General features: G+C 36.9%; 1 non-coding gene and 1 pseudogene across 1 annotated transcript; both read right to left on the bottom strand.

Moving 5' to 3' along the window:
* Positions 1-15,096: 15,096 nt before the first annotated feature.
* Positions 15,097-21,267, bottom strand: LOC145035762 (zinc finger BED domain-containing protein RICESLEEPER 2-like; annotated as a pseudogene).
* LOC145037963 (small nucleolar RNA R71) lies at positions 18,446-18,552 on the bottom strand. Its single transcript, XR_013679071.1, has one exon. It is a non-coding gene; the product is annotated as a small nucleolar RNA R71 (small nucleolar RNA).
* Positions 21,268-22,566: the final 1,299 nt, after the last annotated feature.

Genomic DNA, 22,566 nt, shown 5'->3' with positions numbered 1-22,566 from the left:
ATGCCTTAAGCATTTGGAAAATTTAGAAAGGATGAATATTATAGCACATGAAATCGATCCTATATCCGAAGCATATGGGACACGATTCATGATGTCTCACATAAAGACATGACACTAGACCAGTCTTTTGCTACAATATTTTTCATTTGCCATGTTTTCAAAATTTAACTATGAAGAGGGATGCCGTAATCATAATCGAATTTTGAAAACACAATATATATAGAATTTTCTTAAGTCGAACCATTCAGACATAAAATTCATATATATATTCTTGACTAAAGATGATTAAAATCTCAATCTAAGCTTTAGAATTGACATGAAGTATAATTTCCTCTCCCTTAATTATAGCAAAACAACTTTTCAACCCCTGCAACTTCACGGATTGAAACTTTGTTTTCTATAATTAACATTGCTAGCTTGCAATACTAATCATAATAATCATGCTCCCACTAACATGATGATTATCAGCATAACACTTATGCTCCCACTAGCTCTGACACATTTCCAGAAATCTGTTGGACTTCTGAAATTTAGATTCATACACCCTTTCTTAGATAGCTCACATGTGTGTCTAAACAATTTTCAGAACTATGAAAAGGGATGCCGTAATCATAGTCTCAATTGCTTAGGCATTTGTCATTTCTCACAAGTCCATGTTAGTGTGCCGGTTAACCACACGCGCTCCACTAATGACTTTTGAAAATGCAAATGACACAATTGATATCTACTTAAAATCTATTTAGTGAAAGCGTTTCCTCACCATCATTTTCATGAATTGGAGAGAAACCTTATGACACTTAGATTTTATAGTGTATGAGTTCCTATCCATGCGAATTTGTCAAAACCATAATCACAAGATAAGGTTAGTGACAAATTCAACCTTACATGGATTAAACTTATTCAATCTTAGTTTCTTGTCACCTTGGTAACACAAGGCCCACCAATGCTTCCAAGTTGAACTCTGATAACTCACATGTAAATTCAACTTATTTGAAGTAGGTACAGAAATAAGAATTATGTCAACACGATAGGTTGCAAACCTTAAGTCGTGTGCTAGTGATAAATTACAGGTTTCACTCTTGATTAAATCTTAAAACTCTTTCAGGATCTTTAAGGCTCCCACTGTCCCCTTGACATATAAGTTTTTCTAGTCAAGAACCATTCCTTGACAAAACAAATATTCAAGGGATAGTGCGGATTCTTATCAAGACTAACACTTCACACAATTGGTCTTAGTTGGTCTTTGTCTTATCCAAGACATCACATCTTACCAATCTCAAATGTACAAGAGTAGAAAACATTTTACTCTTACATTTGATAAGTGTTTTAAACCTTACTTTATGTCACTCAATGTTACAATCTTGGAGTGTGACTCTAAGAATTGTTTTGGAACGAAGTATGACTCATCTCCTTGATCTTAACCAATCCAACAATTCATGATTTCTCTTCTTAGCCATAACAATGCACTAAGACGTCCTTAGAGTATGAATTTGTAATATGGTTTCTAAATCATTAAGATGATCATAAAACTGATACTAAAGTACTCTCCCATCTTTTCAGATTTGAGAAACTTTTATCTTTCTGCCTAATTTGATTCTTCTTATTCGTTTTGTCATACATTGTATCCTTTCCAATGTTTCAAAATTATACTTAACCTTATAAGTATAATCATATTTACTAATCTTTAGTAAATCATGACAAATCAATCTTTGTGGTGGACCTTGACCAGCGCACACCCAGTGTACCTAATTCCTTAGTCCTTCAATTGACTCACATATACATGTGATCAAAGAATTAGTCTTAATTTTTCAAAGATGAAAATTCTCATTCGTCATACAATACAACTTGTATGATTCCAAGTTTCTGTCCAATTGAAACTTGGGTGATGAAAAACTTTCTTCATTTGGTAAATTCAGACACTACCACAAATGAAAGAATCAAATCCACTTTCCAATATTGCTATTACTGGAAACATATAAGCAACAATTTTCCACCGATGCCATTGTAAGGATATTTTTAAAATAAATAAAATTAAAACTCTTTTTTTTTCTTTTATTTTAAAACTTTGCGGAAAAACTTATCCTTACAATCCACATGAAAACCTTGTTGTTATCTATTCACAAGCAATATATTATAACTCCTAAGAAGTAGCTCAAGAATCCGATCTTCAAACTACGCGATAGAAATCCATCTACGAGATCAGATTCAGCATATTCTTTCTTTAAGTTTCTTTACCTTTTCTTGGATTCTTAAAACATCACCATGTGACCCAGTCACATCATGTATCAAGAATCTCATAATAGAAACTTAATAGAGTTAGACAGTGGATTTTACCTGAAGTAGAGTCAATCTTATCAACTTTAACATCCTTAGGTAAATTATGGCAGCTTTGCAACCAATGCCCCTTCCTTTGGCAACAAAACACATGTAGACCCTTTGATAATGGCACATGAGACTATCTCAGACTTAGCCTTTCTCTTTACCATTTGGTCAACCGAGTTGACTATGGCCGATCCCTTTCCATTGGGAAGAGAAATGCTTTTCTAGATATCCAATGCTACCATTGCCAATGTCCATTTAAGGTTTGGGAAGTTGATCTTCTAACAAAATTTGCTTTACTAGTGTTCCAAATCATTGCTGATTCCACAGCACAAAGCAAATAGATAAGATCATTAAGGCTCGTGTCATAGTCTGTCTCATAGTAGTCCCAAAGTGACCCGCTATGTTACTAAGAAAGTGATTGAACATCCAACTTTCACGAGACTTTGACACCCAACTCTCCCGTCTTGTCAATATGTGACTACATCTCCAAGATGTGACCACACCAAGACCTTAACTTGCCAATAGGGCTTGAGTGACTTTAAACTTTTCAAGAACTTGTGGGTGAGGGAGAATAATTGGAGGAGATAAAGGAAGTGAAGCATGATGTTGAGGAACATCATCTTCAAGAGATTTGGGAAGATCATAAATGTCTAAACCAGACATGTTTTGGGAGATATTCAAGATAGTTGATTTAAAGTCCTTAATATGACACCCAATATGAAATATTAAGGCTAGGACCCAACAAACTATTTTATAACTTAGAAGAGGGATGCCGTAATCCAAGCTATAAAATATTTGAAGGTAGGCGAATGACGATTCACCAATTTCCACCATAAAAAACGAAATAATTTATTAGGTTTTAATTGGATTTGAAATTCCTAGATCTTTTGAGATTCATTGAACTTTTCAATGGCATGTTTCAATCTCGAGTGTGCCCTCTCAAATTTTGTGACTGGGATGCCGAGGATCACAAAACAAGGTGTGAATAACCATACCAATTCACTTGGTATCCTTAATATTATCACCTAATCAATGTGCCGGTTAACCACACACGCTCCATTGATCTATGACAAACATTAAGTCACCCTTCGTGGTCCTTACTAGTCCAAGTTAGTGTGCCGGTTAACCACACACGCTCCACCAACGACTTGGTAAGGTACAAAGTGTGAATTCCATGGGTTAGCACCAAATTCACATTTTTCCTAAAGTAACTAAGATTGGGAATTATTAAGATTTTAGTTACTTTAGTATTTATCATTAATACTTTTAATGAAGGGAGAATTGAAAGTCATTGTCCTACCCGTTCGGCTAACGACCCTCCACCGATCAAGCAAGCGGTGGGTGAGAGTATACACCCATTAAGTCGCCATTTTATAGGCAACAACCTTATACCCACCTTATAGACCGGCTTTGTGAATGAGGCCTACTAACGGTAAAACGACTTGTTCTTATACATATATATAATAATTAACCATTAATGTTATAAATAGTATAAGTGTTGAATTTTAACTCTTTAGAATTCTAAGGGCTAATTTGGAATTAAAGTATTCATAAGAGAAAACTTTTCAAATTCCAAAACTTGAGAGCAAGTTTTGAAACTATTCAAAACTAATTAATTCCATAACTTATGTGTTTAAAGTAGTTTTAATCCAAAAAACTCTTCAAGTTCCATAACTTATGGAAGACTTTAAACTAATAAAAGAATTAATCTTTTCTTTATTTTTATAACTTATGGAATTAATTAAGGTTACACTTTATTTATTTATTTATTTACTAATGAAGTGACTCTTGAATTTCCATAACTTGAGGACAAGTTATGGAGTCATAAAAAAAAATTGAATGACACAAGACTCTTCATTTTGTAACCATTACCAACTTTTATGAGTTTTATGAGTCTTTAATGTGACTCTTCATGTAACTTGAGGACAAGTTACACAAACACATTTTATACTCAACTCTTAGATTAAAATGGATTGAAAACAACTATTTCAATTAACTTTTCTATTAATCTAAGCAACTCATAAGAACAAGATAATTCATATCAAACTTCTTCATGTAATTAGTCTAAACCTTAAACTAATACAAAACATGAATCTATTGACAATTATCTTTGAAAATGGATTAGCATGAACATTACCACATTAAAAAACAAGTTTATAAGTTCAAAAACAACTTAGGGTAATGTTCCTAGTCCATTTCTAGCCAAAAACCTCGAAAATATGCTGTCTGGGGTCCAACTCGTCGAGTGCATGAACAAAACTCGGCGAGTTGGATGCATTTTGCCTTGTACTCGTCGAGTCCCTTCATGGACTCGGCGAGTCTGCTGGGCTGACAGCATCAAAACTCGATTTTTCAGCTCCATTTGCAAGTATAACAAGAAAACAAGCCTAGTCTCTGATACCACTGTTGGGTTTTGAGCATTCTAACACTCCTAAGTGTACATGCAACCCTAAATACGTTGGATCTATGTTTTCTCTATTATACATGCAAATAAGAATATCCAAGGTATTATCCTAATCTATCATACAAAACATGAATATAACAAGATAGAATACATACCTCTTTGATGTAGAAAGTCTTCATGAAGCTTGAGTGCCTAGCCCCAATAGTGTGGAAGCCTCAAATGGAATCACAATCATCAAAACTATTAGAATAACTTAAGAGAGTCCTACACTTCATGAAATCGGCTAGCCCTTTGTTACACTCTCTAGTTGCCGATTTTTGTCAAGAATAATATCATTATATAGTGTTACAATTAGGGTAAATCCTTAATTGTCATGGCTTTCCATTTCCTTGGATCCATGGGTTCAAATACACCATGGAGCATCCATGGACCATCCTATGGGTTTTAGCCCAACTTGATTATCCATGGAGCATTAGCCCACTATATAAGTATGAATGATTTACACAATCAACCCATATATTTAATTAGTCTTCTTTTGATCACTTAATTAATCCTAGATTAATTCTTGATCAATACTAATTAAATAATCTTATTATTCTTATTATTAATATACTAGAACTTATAACATATTAATAACCATAAGTGTCTTATTTCTCTCATTATAGTCTATCCAAGTGCATGATGGTATGCAACCCAAATGGACCATGCCGGGTCGGGTCAAGTCTTACCAATTATAGTTATGGACTTAGACATTAATCCAACAATAGCATGAGATGAATCGTTAGATTTAATTATGTATATACCTGCAAAAGACAGCTTGATCTTTCCTTCCTTGATGGCTTGCAGGTACTCTGGGCAACTTCTCTTCCAATGTCCTATGTTGTGGCAGTGGTGGCACTCTGCCTCCTTTGGGTTAGGGCAGGGCTTAGCGGGATCAACTTTGGTCCCACTAGAAGAGGCACCATCTCGGGCTTTAACCTTGCGATAGTTCTTAGATGAAGCCTTCCTCTTCTTTCCCTTTCCTTGTCCAATTGCCAAAATAGGAGCGGCGGGCGGATTGGGAGTTGGTGCAACAGACTTGTCCTTGAAGTTGCTCTCAGCGACCCTCAAGAGACCTCGGAGTTTGCTTAGGGTGACCTCTTCTTTTTTCATGTGATAGGTCATCCTAAATTGATTGTAACTTGGAGGCAAAGAGTGAAGCACCATGTCGATCGCCAAGTCTTCCCCAAAGTTAACATTCAACTTGCGAAGACGGTCGACATACCTTTGCATCTTTTGCAGGTGCACGGTAAGAGACTCTCCATGACCCATCTTAGCGGAAATCGTGTTAGTGAAAATCTCATAACGCTCTTGTCTCGTGTTTTGGTGGTATCTCTCCAACAAGTCTTGGTGCATTTCGTACGGATACATGTCCTCGTAGGACTTTTGGAATTCGTAGTTCATAGTGGCTATCATGATGCAATGAACCTTCGTTGCATCACGCTCATGAGTTTCAAAAGCGGTCATTTCAGCTGGAGTAGCGATTTCAGGGTTGATTTTCTCGAGCTTCTCATCGAGGACATACTCCTTATCCTCATAGCGAGCAATCGCGCGAATGTATCTTATCCATTTGCTAAAGTTCGTTCCATCGAAGGTGACCTTTTGACAAAGGTTCATCAATGTGAATGAACTAGCAGCAGCGTTGTTAGCGTTCGACATCTACAAATAGAAAGGACAAAGATAGATTAGACTATGAATCCCTAATTATCACGCAATAAGAAAAATTAGGGCTAGGATCCAACAACAATATTTACATATTAGAAAAGGGATGCCGTAATCTAACATGCAAACAATTTGAAGGTAAGTGAATGACGATTCACTAATTCTCCACCACAAAACATAACTTTAAGTCCTAAATGTATTAAGAATTCCTAGGTTTGGATGAGATTCATTGAAAGTTTTCAATGGCATGTTTAAATCTCAATATGCCCCTCTTGTTTGTGACTGGGATACCGAGGATCACAAAGCGGGTGTGAATTACCATGCAAATTCACATGGTGCCTTCATTGTAACGATCACCTATTCGATGTGCCGGTAAACCACACACGCTCCATCGAACTATGATAAACAATGAATCACCCTTTGCCACCTTCGCTTAGAACCAATTAGTGTGCCGGTAAACCACACACGCTCCACTAACTTCTTAGCAAGGTGCAAATTGTAATTTCATGGGATTGCATCAATTCACTTTTCCTAAAGTAACTAGGATTGGGAAATTTTGAAAAATTTAGTTACTTTATATTTCTTATTATACTTTTAATTAGAGGATGAGGTTGCCCTATCCTACCCGTTCGGCTAACGACCCTCCACCGATCAAGCAAGCGGTGGGTGTGAGTGTACACCCATTAAGCGCCATTTTATGGGCCGCAACCTTATACCCACCTTATAGACCAACTTCGTGAATAAAGCCTACTAACGGTAAGAATAGCATTTAGTTATACATATATATATATATATATATATATATATATATATATATATATATATATTTATCTTGTAATATTATATTAGTATTGGGTTGGATTTTAAACTTGTAAAAACTCTAGGGTTTGAAATTTAAATTGTCTAAATTAAACTTTTAATCACAAAACATAAATTTCAAAACTTGAGGGCAAGTTTTAAATTTTTCAAAACATAAAGGATGAAATAACAAATAATTCTAAATTAACAATTAATCACATAATTATCCATATTTGATTTATTTATGATTTCTTGAAAAAAAATTTACCAATTTAATCAAAATAATTAATAATTATCATATAAGGGAATTAAATATTTTATTAATTAATAAATATCTTCAATTAGATAAAAAAATATAGTCATATATATCACAAAATCGGATTTGGGTTGATCTAATATGATAAAGGTAAGTTTCCATAAGATAAATATTAAAAAATCCCGATTTTGGCTCTTCCTGACGCTCGGACTCGCCGAGTACCCACTCTGGACTCGCCGAGTCAGGCCAACTCGCCGAGTCCACTATGGGACTCGCCGAGTCCATGACTCAGAAACATAAAAATCGAATTTTGCAGGTAAGATTCAAACAATCAAGCAACAATTTAATAGAAACCAATCTAGGCTTTGATACCACTAAAGGAGTTTTGGCCATATGAACATTCCTATGTGCACATGCAAACCCTAATGCTTGGATCTAGGTTTCTCTAATTAAACATGCATTGAATCCAAGACTTCTAATGACTAATAAGGTATAAGAACAATACAAAATCAGAGTTAGAAGCTTACCTTGAAACACTTGTTTGATCTTCTTGTTCTTGGAGCTATAGAGTCACAAATGTCACTCCTCTAATGGCTTACAAACACCAACTAGCAAGAGGATGATTTAGGAGAGAGGAGAGGCAAGAAATCGGCCAGGGTTTCCCTACTTTAGAAGAGATGCCAATTTCCCATACCCTAAGGGTCTATTTATACTTGCAAGGCTCCTAGGGTTTCGCTCTTAAACCCTAATTGGATAACTAAACTCTAAGAAATCCTAATCCTTACCTTAGATATGCCTTGGACGAATTTGAGGCTTATCCTAGCCCTAGAAATCGTCCAAACCCTATCACTTAAGGATTTACAGCCCAAAGTGTAATTATCAAACAATTGACAGTTTATACCCTCTTATTTAATTAATCTCTTTAAGTCACCAAATTAATACTAATTAATCTATGACTTATAATAATCAAATAACAATATTATTATTTCTTATATTATTCTCATAATATATTAATAATATCTATTCTCTCATAATAAATCATCCTATCAAGTTTCTATGGTGAAGGCAACCGAAAAGGACCATGCACAATCGGGTCAAATACTTGCCTAATATAGTTGCAGCCTTAGACACTATTCCAACAAAAACATCTTTGTGATCATCCTTGTTTTTATGTTCTTGTTTACACTTTGTTTGTTCTTCATTATGGTCATAAGGTTGAATCCTTGGAAGGATTCCAGTTCAAATGCTTCCTCGACGCCTACAAGGGATATCATCAAGTCCAGATGAAAAAAAGAAGATGTGGAGAAAATGACCTTTCATACCGACCGTGGCAATTTTTTCTTCCGGAAAGTACCATGCGGTCTCAAGAATGCCAAGGCAACATACCAGAGCCTGATGGAAAAAGTGTTTGCAAACCAAATTAGCAGGAATGTCGAGGTATATGTCGACGATATGGTCATCAAAAACCATGACGAGGCAACATTGCTCCATGATATCGAGGAAACATTTTAGACATTTCCAAAGTCGCATATGAAACTTAACCTAAGCAAATGCACTTTTAGAGTGGAGGAAGGCTAGTTCCTGGGTTATAATATAACCAATGAGGGAATATTTCCCAACCAAGCAAAAATACAGGACTTCCTTCTTTCTAAAACCCCATGCAACCTCAAGGGAGTGTAAGAGATCAATGGACGATTAACAACAATTGATATATTTATCTCCAAGTCAGCCATTAAATCTCTCCCACTTTTCCGAACTTTGAAAGGATACATCGAAAAAACCCATTGAAATGGACATTGGAGGCCGATAAAACCCTACAACATCTGAAAGAAGCTCTGCACCAACTTCCTTCCATGGCGAGCCCTCTCTTAGGAGAAACTTTGTAGATGTACTTAGAAGCATCCACCGAAGCCATATCATTAGTGCTAGCCATTGAGAGAGACAAGAATCAATTGCCAATATACTTTGTGAGTAGAGCATTACAAGGTCTTGAACTGAATTACACAGTCTTAGAGAAGTTGGTCCTTACATTAACCTATGCAACCAGGTGATTCAGACGCTATTTTTAAGCTCAAAAGATTGAGGTTCTGACCAGCTATCCCATAATGGAAATCTTGTTAAGGCTAGAGAAGTCAGGATGTCTAGAGAAGTGGGAATTAAGCTAGGCGAGCATGATAGAGATTATCGATCGCGCACCGGCATCAAAGATCAGGCACTAGCAGACTTCCAAGTTGAGATCCCCGACATGCTCAAGAATGTACCAACAACTCTCCCAATAGATACCTCAGAGCCGAAGGCGAGTTGGGACATCTGGGAATTACATACCAATGGAACTGCAAGCAAGGATGGGTCAAGAGCAGGCTTACTCCTCAAGAACCCTTATGGCATTCAAATCACATATGCTTTGCATTTCAACTTCCAGATCTCCAATAATAAGTCCGAATAAGAAGCAATCCTAGCAGGTCTTCAAATAGCTCGAGAAGTTGGAGCGAAACATTTTGTAGCCCTCATCGATTCTCTCCTCATTATCAACTAGTTTAATGGCACGCACGAGGCCAAGGCTCAAAGGATACAAAGGTACCTCACCACAGTAAGATAGTTGGTGCAATCATTCAAGAGATTCTCGATCAAGCAGATCCCCTTAGGAGAAAATACGAGGGACGATGCCCTCAACAAGTTAGCTTCGAAATCGTTCAATCATCTCACCAATAAGGTCCTGATGGAAATTCTCCCAGAAAGAAGCATTAATAACAAACATGTCGACATCACCACGACAACTCCAGATTGGACCATGCATTTCATCGATTATCTATTGCACGGGATCCTCCTAGACAATCCCACCGAGGTAAGAAGGATCAAGATCAAAGCACCACTGCTCGCTATAAAAGATAAGCAATTATACAAGAGGGGATAATTGGCATTATGGATGAAGTTCATAGCAAGCATCGATGGATAATCACTTTTAGAAGAAACCCACGCGGGAAAGTTAGAGCACATGATGACGCACGGTCACTCACTCGAAAAACCCTTCGCCCTAGGGTATACTGGTCAGTCATATACAAGGATGTAGCCTTGCTCACCAAGAGGATGTATCAGGGATGTCAGGCTTTCGCTCCCTTCCAAAATCAACCTGACATGCTACTCACCAACATCAATAGCCCCTGTCCCTTTCATCAATGGGGCATAAACATTTTTTTTGTCCATTTACTATCACCTAGGCAAAGCTAGGTTCCTGTTCGTCGATATCGATTACTTCACCAAGTGGATCGAGGTCGAGCCCTGACCACTGTTATCGGGAGACAAATGATATTAATTCACGTGGAAAAGCATCCTTATGCAGTTTGGTACTCTAAGGGTCCTGATTGTTGACAATGGCACTTAATTTGAAGGAAGCCCCTTCAAAGAGTGGTGTGAAGAAAATGGACTCATCGTCGGTTTACCACAGTAGCACACCCCTAAGCCAATGGCCAGACCGAGGTATCAAAAAAAATCATTGTTAATGGCCTTAAAAAAGCCTAATGAGGTCTAAAGGGGCCTAGGTAGAAGAATTGTCCATGGTGCTCTGGTCGTATCGCAAGACCCCGATTTCCAGCACTGGAGAAGCACAATTCAGTTTGACGTATAAAACGGAAGCAGTTCTTCCACTTGAGGTCTTGGTAGGATCGCTGTGTGTAACAAACTTTGAAGAAAATGCCAATGAAATTGAGCGACGTCAAGACCTGGATATGCTCGATGAGAAACGTGAAGTTTCCCAGCTCCGCCAAGCAGCCTACAAAGCATGTATCGAAAACTACAACAATAGACGAGTGCGAGTGAAGAACTTCAAGGTAGGCGAATGGGTGTTGAGAAAGAACTAGTCCAACCATGCACAATCTCAGGGGAAATTAAGTGTCACTTGAAAAGTCCCGTACAAGATCGTAGAAACACATCGAAACGTAGCATATGTCCTAGAAGCACAAGATGGGAGGCCCATTCCCCGAACCTGGAACATGAAAAATTTGCGCCGCTTTTACTCCTAGAACTAGGAGAAAAGAGCAGAACAAGGCATGCCAAGGGAGAGGGAAATGTGATCTAACTCCAAGCGGATAATCACAATCCACCAAGTAGCTCTAATTTTAGGCTCACTTTCATGCCAGTATTTAGTCATTGTTATTCTTATTTGATAAATTTGATGTCTCAAAAGTATTCTCAATAGATGAAGAAAATTGACTATTAAAAAAAACAATTAAGATGTTGATTAATATCCAAACTTGGTACAATAAGAGGTTGTGCACATTTACCAAGTAACAACAAGAATTGATCATCCATGTCACTTGTGAGAAATCTATGCAAGGATGCAGTCATAGGCTTTAAAGGCTCATTACCTTTCCCTAAACACGTCAATATAATTCTAAGGACCATTGCCCTTACTTATGACATGAACAAAGGATTTAAATGTTCATAACCTTTACCTTAATAAAAAAAACCGTAGTCTTGAATGCCTGGAGGTGGCGATCTCAGCTCAAACTAGACAACAAAGGCCATAGTGCAAACCACGCAGGTAGGGGTGTAAACGAAGCTCGACTCGACTAAAGCTTGAAGCGAAAACTATAAAGCTCGACTCGACTAAAATACTCAAGCTTGAAGCTCGGCTCGAACTCGACTCGAGCCTTGATTTTAAACTCGAGCTCGGGCTTGTGAAATACTCGACAGTATCGAGCTCGGCTCGACTAATATATATATATATATATATATATATATATATATATATATATATATATATATATATATATATATATATATATATATATATACTAAAATCACTAAATTAAGTAATAACTATTAAAACATTCCATATTCTAATGTCCAAACTACCAAAAAATCACAATTAAACGTCTAATATCAATATAGCATCACCCATAGTCCATATATATCATAAGTTTTACATATTTTAAGAATACCAAAAATAAACAATCTGTAATGCAAAATAGCATCAACCATTCAAGCATCTATGTCGTTTTTGCATACTTTCAAAATACAAAAAAGAAACATTTTTCAATGCAAAACAGCTTTTAAGACTTAAAAAATATACCAACTCAGCACTAAAACAGCTTCTACAGCTTCTATGTAGCACTCGGTTCCTGGTATGTAATTTATTTTGTTGTATTTTGCATTTTTGGCATGGGACTCGAGGAGTTGAAGGCCCAACTCTTCGAGTAGGAGCGGGATTGGACACGAGACTTAAGTGATGGACTCGTCGAGTCGGCGGCCAGACTCGACAAGTAGGCTCTGACTGGACAAAACCCTAATATGAGGGTTTGCACCCTATTTAATCATCTCTTTCAGCCACTACTCGTCCCTATTGCTCCCAAAGACTCTCCATAGCAAACCCTAAGTGTTTTGGTGCAAGAACTAAGGCTTTTGAGTGATTTTTGACCTCAAGGAAGAAGAAAAAGCATAGAAGAATCAAGAGGAGACTGAAGGATTCGAGTTTGGTTCATCATTTGCAGTCTTTGAAAAGTATAAAGTTTGTACCTTGCTTGCTTGTTTGTTAGATCCCTTTTTGGGGAAGATTTAGGGCTTTTAAGCCATATGAGGTGACCAACCATGATTTGCAAACATGGTTGGGGGTCAAGACTTTGGATCTAGCACTTGGGAAGAGTCACAAGGCAGATTTGGGTTGCTTTTGCACCCAAGGAAGGCTCCATGCAACAAAAGAGCCATTTTAGAGCCTTTTTAGCTCAAAAGTCCCATGTACGCACGTAAAGTTTGTAACTTTACGTGCTAGATCGAGCTTAGGGGATTGGATCTATCATTTGGACAAGTGATGTACATCAGAAATCGAGGATTTAGGGTGTGGAAGTTATCAACTCAGCGAGTCTGTTCATGGGACGCGACGAGTCCATGGCTTTGAGTCCCATATCTGTTGAGGGTCAAATGAACTCAGTTGGGTGTTAGAAGGGTTGTAGTAGGATAGAAGGAGTGACCCAATGCATTTGACTTAGTTTTAGACTTGGAGTTCATGGGACTCGACGAGTGCTAGAATAGACTCAGCGAGTCCAATACAATCTTCTTATGTTTGAAGATGAACTCGACGAGTTGTTCATACAACTCAGCGAGTCAAGTTCAGGACTTGTTCATCAGATGAGTCTAGTCATGGATAAGGACAAGTAAAGGGTAGGGACTCGACGAGTTGACGACCCAACTCGGTGAGTCGGGTCAACTGGAAGTTGACTTTGACTTTGACTTGGTTGGGGGTAAAATAGTCATTTTACCCTAAGAGTAGATATCATATTCTGACTGAGTGTTTTGTAGGGATTATAGCCGGAGGATTTCCAGAGCAACAACAGATAGAGGTTTCCCACACATATTATCAGCAACTACTCGTACGAGGTGAGTTACCTTCCAGTAGGGGTGGGTCTAAGGCCACAATGCCGGCCCACCAAAGAGGAATCTTTAGGAGATGATTGTCTTTGTGATAATTATCTTGGTCTGGTTATGTTCCTTGGTTATGAGATTTATCTGTATGATATGTTATGTGTATAGTAGGGATCAGTTTCCCTGATAGTGGTCCTTTGGACCGAAGGGTAGGTCAGTACCCGGATATGCTTGATTGTATGTTTATATATTGATGTTGTATGCTAGTGGTAGGGGGTGGAATAGTCCCCAGTTACCAGTTGAAGGATACCGATGATGGTTACCGGTTGAAAGATACCGATGATGGTTACCGGTTGAAAGATATCGATGGAAGTTACCGGTTGAAAGATACCGAAGATGATTACCCGTTGAAAGATATCGATGATGATTACCGGTTGAAAGATAACGATGATATTGTATGGTATGTGGTATGATGGGGGAACTCACTAAGGTTTGTGCTTGCGGTTTCTGTTTTGGTTTCAGGTACCTCTTCGTCTAAGGGGAAAGAGCCGGCGGTGTAGCATCGCATCACACACACACACACATGATTCGGCATCAGATTTTCTGGGATTGCACTTTGATTTTCATTATTTTGATGTCATGGTTTGGGAGACAACATTATGATTTTGTAATTTGTTGTTTTATTGACAATGTTATGGTAAAATGTTTAAAAATTATTAATTCAAAAATGAAATTTTCGGACTCGAATTTTGGGACGTTACATTCTACCTGTTGAAATAACAACAAACAATGTGAACTAAAACAACAAAAAAAACAGTAAAAAACAACAAAATAAATGCAAAATAAACAACAAAAAAAAACTGCCAAAAACCGAAAAAAAAAAAGAAAGAAAAAGAAATTGCAAAAAGCTGCAAAAAAAAACAGCAAAAAAAGTATTTAACAACAAAAAACAATTATTTAACAACTATTTAACCTAAAAACAACACAAAAATCAGTAAAAACAACAAAAACTGTAAAAATAAACAATAAAAACTGCCAAAAACCATAAAAACTAGAAAAAAAACTGCAAAAGCTGGAAAAAAAGGAAAAAAAAACAGCAAAAAAAATTCTGTTTTCAACATTTTAAATAAACTTACTTATCATGGAATGGGAAGATTAGTCTCCAGTTGTTGCTTCTCTTTCTAAAATGTATAAACACAAGAATAATAAATATAATTGAAATTATAAAAACATATTAAAGGTGATGAAAAACAAATAATCATGTCTTTTTCTTTCTTTTCAAACCATAGAGGCTTAGACACTAATCTCCACCACAAAGTAAGACTTCTACCGTTTCAGTAGCCAAGGAGGCTCTATATGTGTCAATAACTCTACTACCCGCACTAAAAGTAGCTTCTGATGCAACAATGGTGATAGGAATTGCAAGTATATCTATCTCGAGCCATGAGTGACAATATACGATACTTTAACGAATTTGACCGCCACCATTGTAAAACACCAAATGGTATTGGATCCTCTTCACAAATGTAACAACGCTCTTCAAGATAATTATCTAAATTGGATTTTTGTGGTTGTATATTTTCAACTGTTCTTACAAATTGAGCGAACTCAGACCAACCGGAATATGAAGCTTGAATAGTCACATTGTTTCCTCTTAAACCTACACTTTCGCCATTTCCTTCACTACTACTAGAGTAATACTCATCATATTCTTTATACAATTCATATGAAGCTTTTTTCACTTTGTCTATATTTTCACAAGCTTCATTTTCAGGATACATCCTAGGAAAGCAAAACTCAATAACCCTCATTTTGCACCTAGGATCTAAAATAGCACCAATAGACATCATTATGTTGCAATATCACCAATATTTATCAAATTTTAGTTTCATGCACTTAACCATGTCATGAACAAACTCATCTTCGTTAGAATCTTCAAACTTCTTATCCAACAAAACTTTCACTCTAAAAATTTCATTAAGAAATAAGTTTGAAGTCGGATAATCACTCCCAGAGATGATATTAGTCGTAGAGTCAAAAACTTTTAAGATTTCACATACCTTTTCCACATTCAACCAATCATCATTGCTGGGACAACAAAGATAGTGTTGCTCTCTTTCTTTGTACACTGGAAACACCTCTTTAAATTTGATTGCAGCCGACAACATCTGATATGTTGAATTCCATCTTGTCTTGCATTCAAGAATAAGTTTTCTATGTGGCAATTGCAACTCTTGCACAATCTCAGAAAACAAATGAAGTCTCCCTTCATTTTGATTGATAAACGTGACAGTTTCGTGAATATCCTCAATAATATAGCTAATTCCAGAAAGTCCATCTTGAACCATAAGATTCAAGATGTGTGCACAACAACGTACATGAAACAATGATATGTGCATATTTAGTTTGTATGAAGTATAGATTTTTATTCATTTATTAGCTAAATTATTGCATTTCATGGACAAAAGGTACTTGAATAAAGAAGAAAAACACTAAAAATAACACCTACTCGGCGAGTCCAAGTGAAGATTCGAGAAGATAACGACTCGAGAACCCATATACTTATCGCATACGAAGATTGTGAGATGGACTCGACGAGTCGGCACCTGACTCGACGAGTCGATGCGTGAATATAAAGATAACTTCTCAGATCGATGAAAAAAAACTTATGGGATGATTCTGGAGAGTTTAGCTACGATTCATAGGCTAGAGAAACCCTAGAAGACGAAGATAGAAGCTACAATTCAATCCCGCAGGAGATTTGAGGCAAATTTCATCATTCTACTTAATCTTTTGTTTTCGATTATGGCTAGACAATTAGAATTCGTTTTTATGCTGTTATTTACTTCAATCATGAGCTAAAACTATTAAACTTTTGTTTGGGGATACAAAATTGAGACTATGGTTTGATTATTGGTAGGATTAATTCAATGTTGGTGATTTTTGTTATTTTAGCTTGCTAAAGAACTTTGCGTGTGAATGATAATTAATTTTCTGTTAATAGGAAGGTAATTAAATAGTATGAACATCATTTGATTATCAACCTCATATACCATGTGACCACTTTGTTATATGTCTAGGATTAATGAACATGAAACTAGAATTAATAAGAAAATTAAGTAAATCCATGTGCAAGCTTGTGTGATGACCATCAACAAGAAGTTAACTAAAAGCCAAATTGGTTAACTATTGTAAGTCTAAAGTAATCCGAATAATTAATCTAGTGAATTAAATTGAATTAGACAACTGATCACTGTTTAAGTTAGTTTATTTACTAAGGATTAGTGTAGTGAATGCGAACCTAGTCACTTGAATCGGTAACCAACAAAAGAGTTAATCCATTGCACTATTACCTTGAAATCAACCATAGGATCAATTGAGTTGAACTAAACAGAAGTTCCTTCGTGTTATTGAATCTAGTTAATTCTTTGTTTTTCTAGTTTTTAGATTGAGTAATAGTTAGTAAGTTTCTAGTCTTGTAAAACTAGAGAAAACCCTATACTTATTAATTAATTTAGATAGAATTAGTTTTTAGTTTTAATTTGCCGTTTCCTGTGTTCGATACCCTACTTATTTGACTATACCACAATTGATAGGTCTACTGCCTTTGTGTGTTTATTTTACAACTAAAAGTAGGTTTAAAACTAAGTGAGTTTTCACACATCAAGTTTTTGGCGCCGTTGCTGGGGAACGGTTCTAAATAATTAATCTAAATTCTAATTCAATCGATCCTTTGTGTGAGATTTATCTTACACAAAGTTAATTACACAGTAATTTAGTAGGTAGTATAATTTTTTTTAATAACTAATTTTTTTCTGCTTTTACCTTGGACTTGGCGAGTGCACTCGCGCAGACTCGGCGAGTACGTCGCTGTTTGCAGTTTTAATTTTTTTGTTCTTTTTACGCGTTTTTTTTGTTTTCGTTACAGTTGTTTCATGACCCGAGGATCTGATACACCTCTAGTCCCTCCTCTTGAAGATCCGAAATCCGCACTAAGAAGGAGCAAAGGCAAAACCGTTGGAGAATCCGCTTCTTCAAAGAACTCACCACTCAAAAACCTTAAGTCTGTTTTCAGCAAGAAGAGGAGCAACAAATCAGGAGCATCCAGTGCCTCTTTGACAATCGAAGATCCAATTCAAAAAGACACTGAGTACGAGACCGAGGAAGAGGAAGAACCCACATACGAGCACGAATCCGAGTTTGAAGATGATTTAGCTACCGCTATGGCTAATGTCGATGAAGTCCCCATGGGGGAATGGAAGAAGAGGATGCGTGATGACACCGGCCCGGGACTTGTGTAGCCTGCAATTCCCGCAACCGCTACTTTCGAGCTAAAGGGCCATATTCTCGCTCAACTCAAGGAGATTCCTTTTTATGGGAAAGACCACGAAGACGCCTACAAGCACTTGGATGAAGTAAATGATGTGGCTGACTACTTCAATGTACCAAATGTGCCTCGCGAGACCCAACTACTTCGCATGCTCCCAGTCACGTGCAAAGGTGCTGCGAAGGATTGGCTCAAGTCACTTCCTCCCGGATCAGTCACCACATGGGCCAAGATGAAAGAGGAATTCATAGATCACTTTTGGCCGCCTTCCAAGATAGCTAAGTTGAAGAAATCCATCGCCAACTTCGAGTAACAACCCGGTGAATCTCTTTATGAAGCTTGGGAAAGGTACAAAGGTTTGCTTAGAAATTGCCCACACCATGACCTTAATAGCCAACAAGAGGTCTCCATTTTCTATGATGGTGTCAATGTCACCACAAGGCAATTGCTCGATTCACAAGGCCCGCTCACCAGAAAGCCACCTCTGGTAATAAAGGAGTTAATTGAGGAATTCTCTAAGCATTCTAGAGAATACCACAATCCGAGAAATGAAGTAAGTCGGGGAGTAGTGAACTCGGTGAATGATAGCATGGCGGCGGTAATAGCTAAGCTCGATAGTCTAGATAGAAGGATGACAAAAATGGATCAAACAATCCATGCTATTCAAGTTGGATGCGAGAATTGTAGAGGGCCCCACCTCATCAAGGATTGTGATTTGGACGAAAATGGAAATAAGAAGGCTCAAGTGTTTTACTCAAGTGGCGATAGATACGACGAGAATTAGCGGAAACCGAATAAGGAATGGCTCCCATACGAAGAATATAAAAAGGATAAGGAGGAGAAATACAAGTAGAAGGAGAGGGGATTCTATCAAAAGAAAGAACCGGTAATGGAAAAGGAAGCCAATTTAGAAGAAATGCTCTCTAGATTCATAGTCGCATCCGAAAAGAGACACAATGATCACGATGTAGCAATGCATGAGATCAGAAATATGTTAAGGAATCAACATGCATCCATTCTCAACATTGAGAAACAGCTAGGACAGCTTGCACATCAAGTGAATGAAAGAAGACCGGGTCAACTTCCAAGTAACACCGAGAATAATCCAAGAATGGAAAATGTGAGTATGGTGACTTCCAGCTGTGAAAAAATTTTCACAGAAGCACAGAGGGTCTCCAATAGCAAGACATAGAAGACCCCGAAGTTCCAATTTGGCTGACAAGACGACAATTCATCCAAGAGGAGTTTGCGAGGATCTTCTCATTAAAATTGACTAGTTCATCTTTCCAGTAGACTTTGTGGTGCTAGATATGGAAGAAGACCCCGAAGTTCCAATTATTTTGGGGAGGCCATTTTTAAAAACCGCATGTGCTTTAATTGATGTATGTGAGTCTACACTAACATTAAGGGTAGGAGACGAGTCAGCGGTATTTAGAGCTATACCAGAAGCCAAGCAAGAAGAGAAAGGGAAAGAAGAGATCTCATTTATCAGTTTAGATGATGAGATACTACAAAAAGAACTTGAACTTTTGCAAGAAAGAGATCCAAACAAGTTTTTGCTACCTTCTAGAGAGGATGGAGATGTTAACAAGGACTTGGAAGAGATAGAAAAGCTACTGGAAGGAGCCGACTTGGAAAACACAGAAGACATGGTGAAATACGATCCGACTCGCCGAGTCACGTTACTGGACTCGACGAGTCTAGTTGAAATTACCAACAGCTTGGACGATTTAGATCTGCTTGTTGCTAATTCTCTGCATTAGCAACAAGTCGATGCGTGAATATAAAGATAACTTCTCAGATCGATGAAAAAAACTTCTGGGACGATTCTGGAACATTTAGCTGCAATTCAGAGGCCAGAGAAACCCTAGAAGACAAAGATAGAAGCTACAATTCAATCCCGAAGGAGATTTGAAGCAAATTTCATCATTCTACTTAATCTTTTGTTTTCCATTATGGTTAGATAATTAGAATTCGTTTTTATGCTGTTATTTACTTCAATCATGAGCTAAAACTTTTAACTTCTGTTTGGGGATACAAAATTGAGACTATGGTTTGATTACTGGTAGGATTAATTCAATGTTGGTGATTTTTGTTATTTTAGCTTGCTAAAGAACCTTGTGTGTGAATGATAATTAATTTTTTGTTAATAGGAAGGTAATTAAATAGCATGAAAATCGTTTGATTATCAACCTCACATGCCATGTGACTACTTTGTTATATGTCTAGGATTAATGAACATGAAACTAGAATTAATAAGAAAATTAAGTAAATCCATGTGCAAGCTTGTGTGATGACCATCAACAAGAAGTTAACTAAAAGCCAAATTGGTTAACTATTGTAAGTCTAAAGTAATCCGAATAATTAATCTAGTGAATTAAATTGAATTAGACAACTGATCATTGTTTAAGTTAGTTTATTTACTAAGGATTAGTGTAGTGAATGCGAACCTAGTCACTTGAACCGGTAACCAACAAAAGAGTTAATCCATTGCACTATTACCTTGAAATCAACCATAGGATCAATTGAGTTGAACTAAACAGAAGTTCCTTCGTGTTATTGAATCTAGTTAATTCTTTGTTTTTCTAGTTTTTAGATTGAGTAATAGTTAGTAAGTTTCTAGTCTTGTAAAACTAGAGAAAACCCTATACTTATTAATTAATTTAGATAGAATTAGTTTTTAGTTTTAATTTGCCGTTTCCTATGTTCGATACCCTACTTATTTGACTATACCACAATTGATAGGTCCACTGCCTTTGTGTGTTTATTTTACAACTAAAAGTGGGTTTAAAACTAAGTGAGTTTTCACACATCAAACAACTTTCCTCCACAAGGCAAGATTTTAACCCTTGAAAAAGTTTCACTTAGGATCCTAATAGCCGAATCTTTATTTGAGGCATTGTCAACGGAAATAGTGAACACCTTATTCTCGACACCACAATCCTTAAAACACTTGTAAAGATTGTCAGCAATCGCAAGCCCACAATGAGGAGGAGGTAAGTGAATAAAGCTAAGAACATGTTTTTGTAATTGCCAATTAGAATCAACAAAATGGCCTGTAAGAACCATATACTCGATTTTCTGATTGGTAGATTTCCACATATCTGTGGTCACGCCAATCGTTGAAATAGACTTTAATAAATTCTTCAGCTTGTTCTTTTCTATCTCAAAAACTTTTTCGCAGTTTTTTTTAATGGAAACACGTGAGACATTTTCCCATTCATGCATTCCACACTTTTGCATCATGTTAAATCCTTCTTCCTCACCAATTGTGAAAGGATGATCACGCATAAGTATCCAATGTGCAACAGACTCTCTTATTTTCATCATATCAAACTTTCCATCAGTAAGGATGGGAGTGACATGTTTTTCTTATTCATGTATGTAATTTGAATTCTCATACTTAATTTTTCCCTTTCGAATTCTTAAATCACATAGTAAGATCAACCAATTATCACGTTTTATAAATTAGAGATTAAAAAACGAAACGATTACTGCAAGAGACTATCACTTACATACACATCGACTATTACTGTAAGACATTTAAAGAACTGAAAGCTGGAAATTGACTGTCACATAGATACACCAAGACACAATACGAAATCGACTATTATCGTAAGAAAAGAAAGAAATATGGACGTACAAGTATAACTTCAATCGTATGTTTGTATGTGTCGTTCTCCGTTCTTACTCAACAACCATCGATGAAGTAGAGGCCGACAATTATGAATGGTGGCAATTAAAGATGGTGGAGCGGTGACAACGAGCACAGATAGTGCACCGACAAGCAGTAACTGGTATGTGGAGCAGCGGAGGAGGTGCTGCTGAATGGCGATTTGTGTTTTGCGATTTGTAAAGGTCTGAACGATAGGCAATAAGGTGATAACTAAGGGAATAAAGAATTAAGGGTTTTTTGGGTTTGGGAATTCGGAATTTAGGATGGATCGACGGATAGAAATAGAGATATCAGGGATTTTTTTTAGTTTTTTTTTATGTTATTAATGATTAACAATTAATAAATTAAAGAAATGGTATATATGTAAATTACACTAAGCTCGACTAAGCTCGTGAGCCGTACAAGATGAGTATTTTAGTACTCGAGCTCGGCTCGATAAGGTACTCGAGTAGCTCGAGCTCGAGCTCGGCTCGATTAAGGTAGAGTAGATTTCGAATATTTTTCGAGTCGGTCTCGAGTTTCTCATGAGTTGGCTTGCCTCGCTTACACCCCTACTCTCAGGCCCAAGATTTAGAACAATGTCTAGAAAAGGTAATCGCAAAAATTACTCAAAAAGGAATACCTTAAATAAAATAATGAAAGCTAGACAAAGCTTTAGCCTAAAAATATAGGCTCATGACTCTAAAGAGGGTTGAAGACTGAGCTTACATGAGCAAGCTCCCGGG

Source organism: Lactuca saligna, chromosome 3 (assembly GCF_052625555.1).
Source record: "Lactuca saligna cultivar CGN05327 chromosome 3, ASM5262555v1, whole genome shotgun sequence".
NCBI lineage: Eukaryota > Viridiplantae > Streptophyta > Magnoliopsida > Asterales > Asteraceae > Lactuca > Lactuca saligna.
The sequence above is the reverse complement of the archived record's forward strand: the minus strand, read 5'-3'. Positions and strand labels throughout refer to the sequence as shown.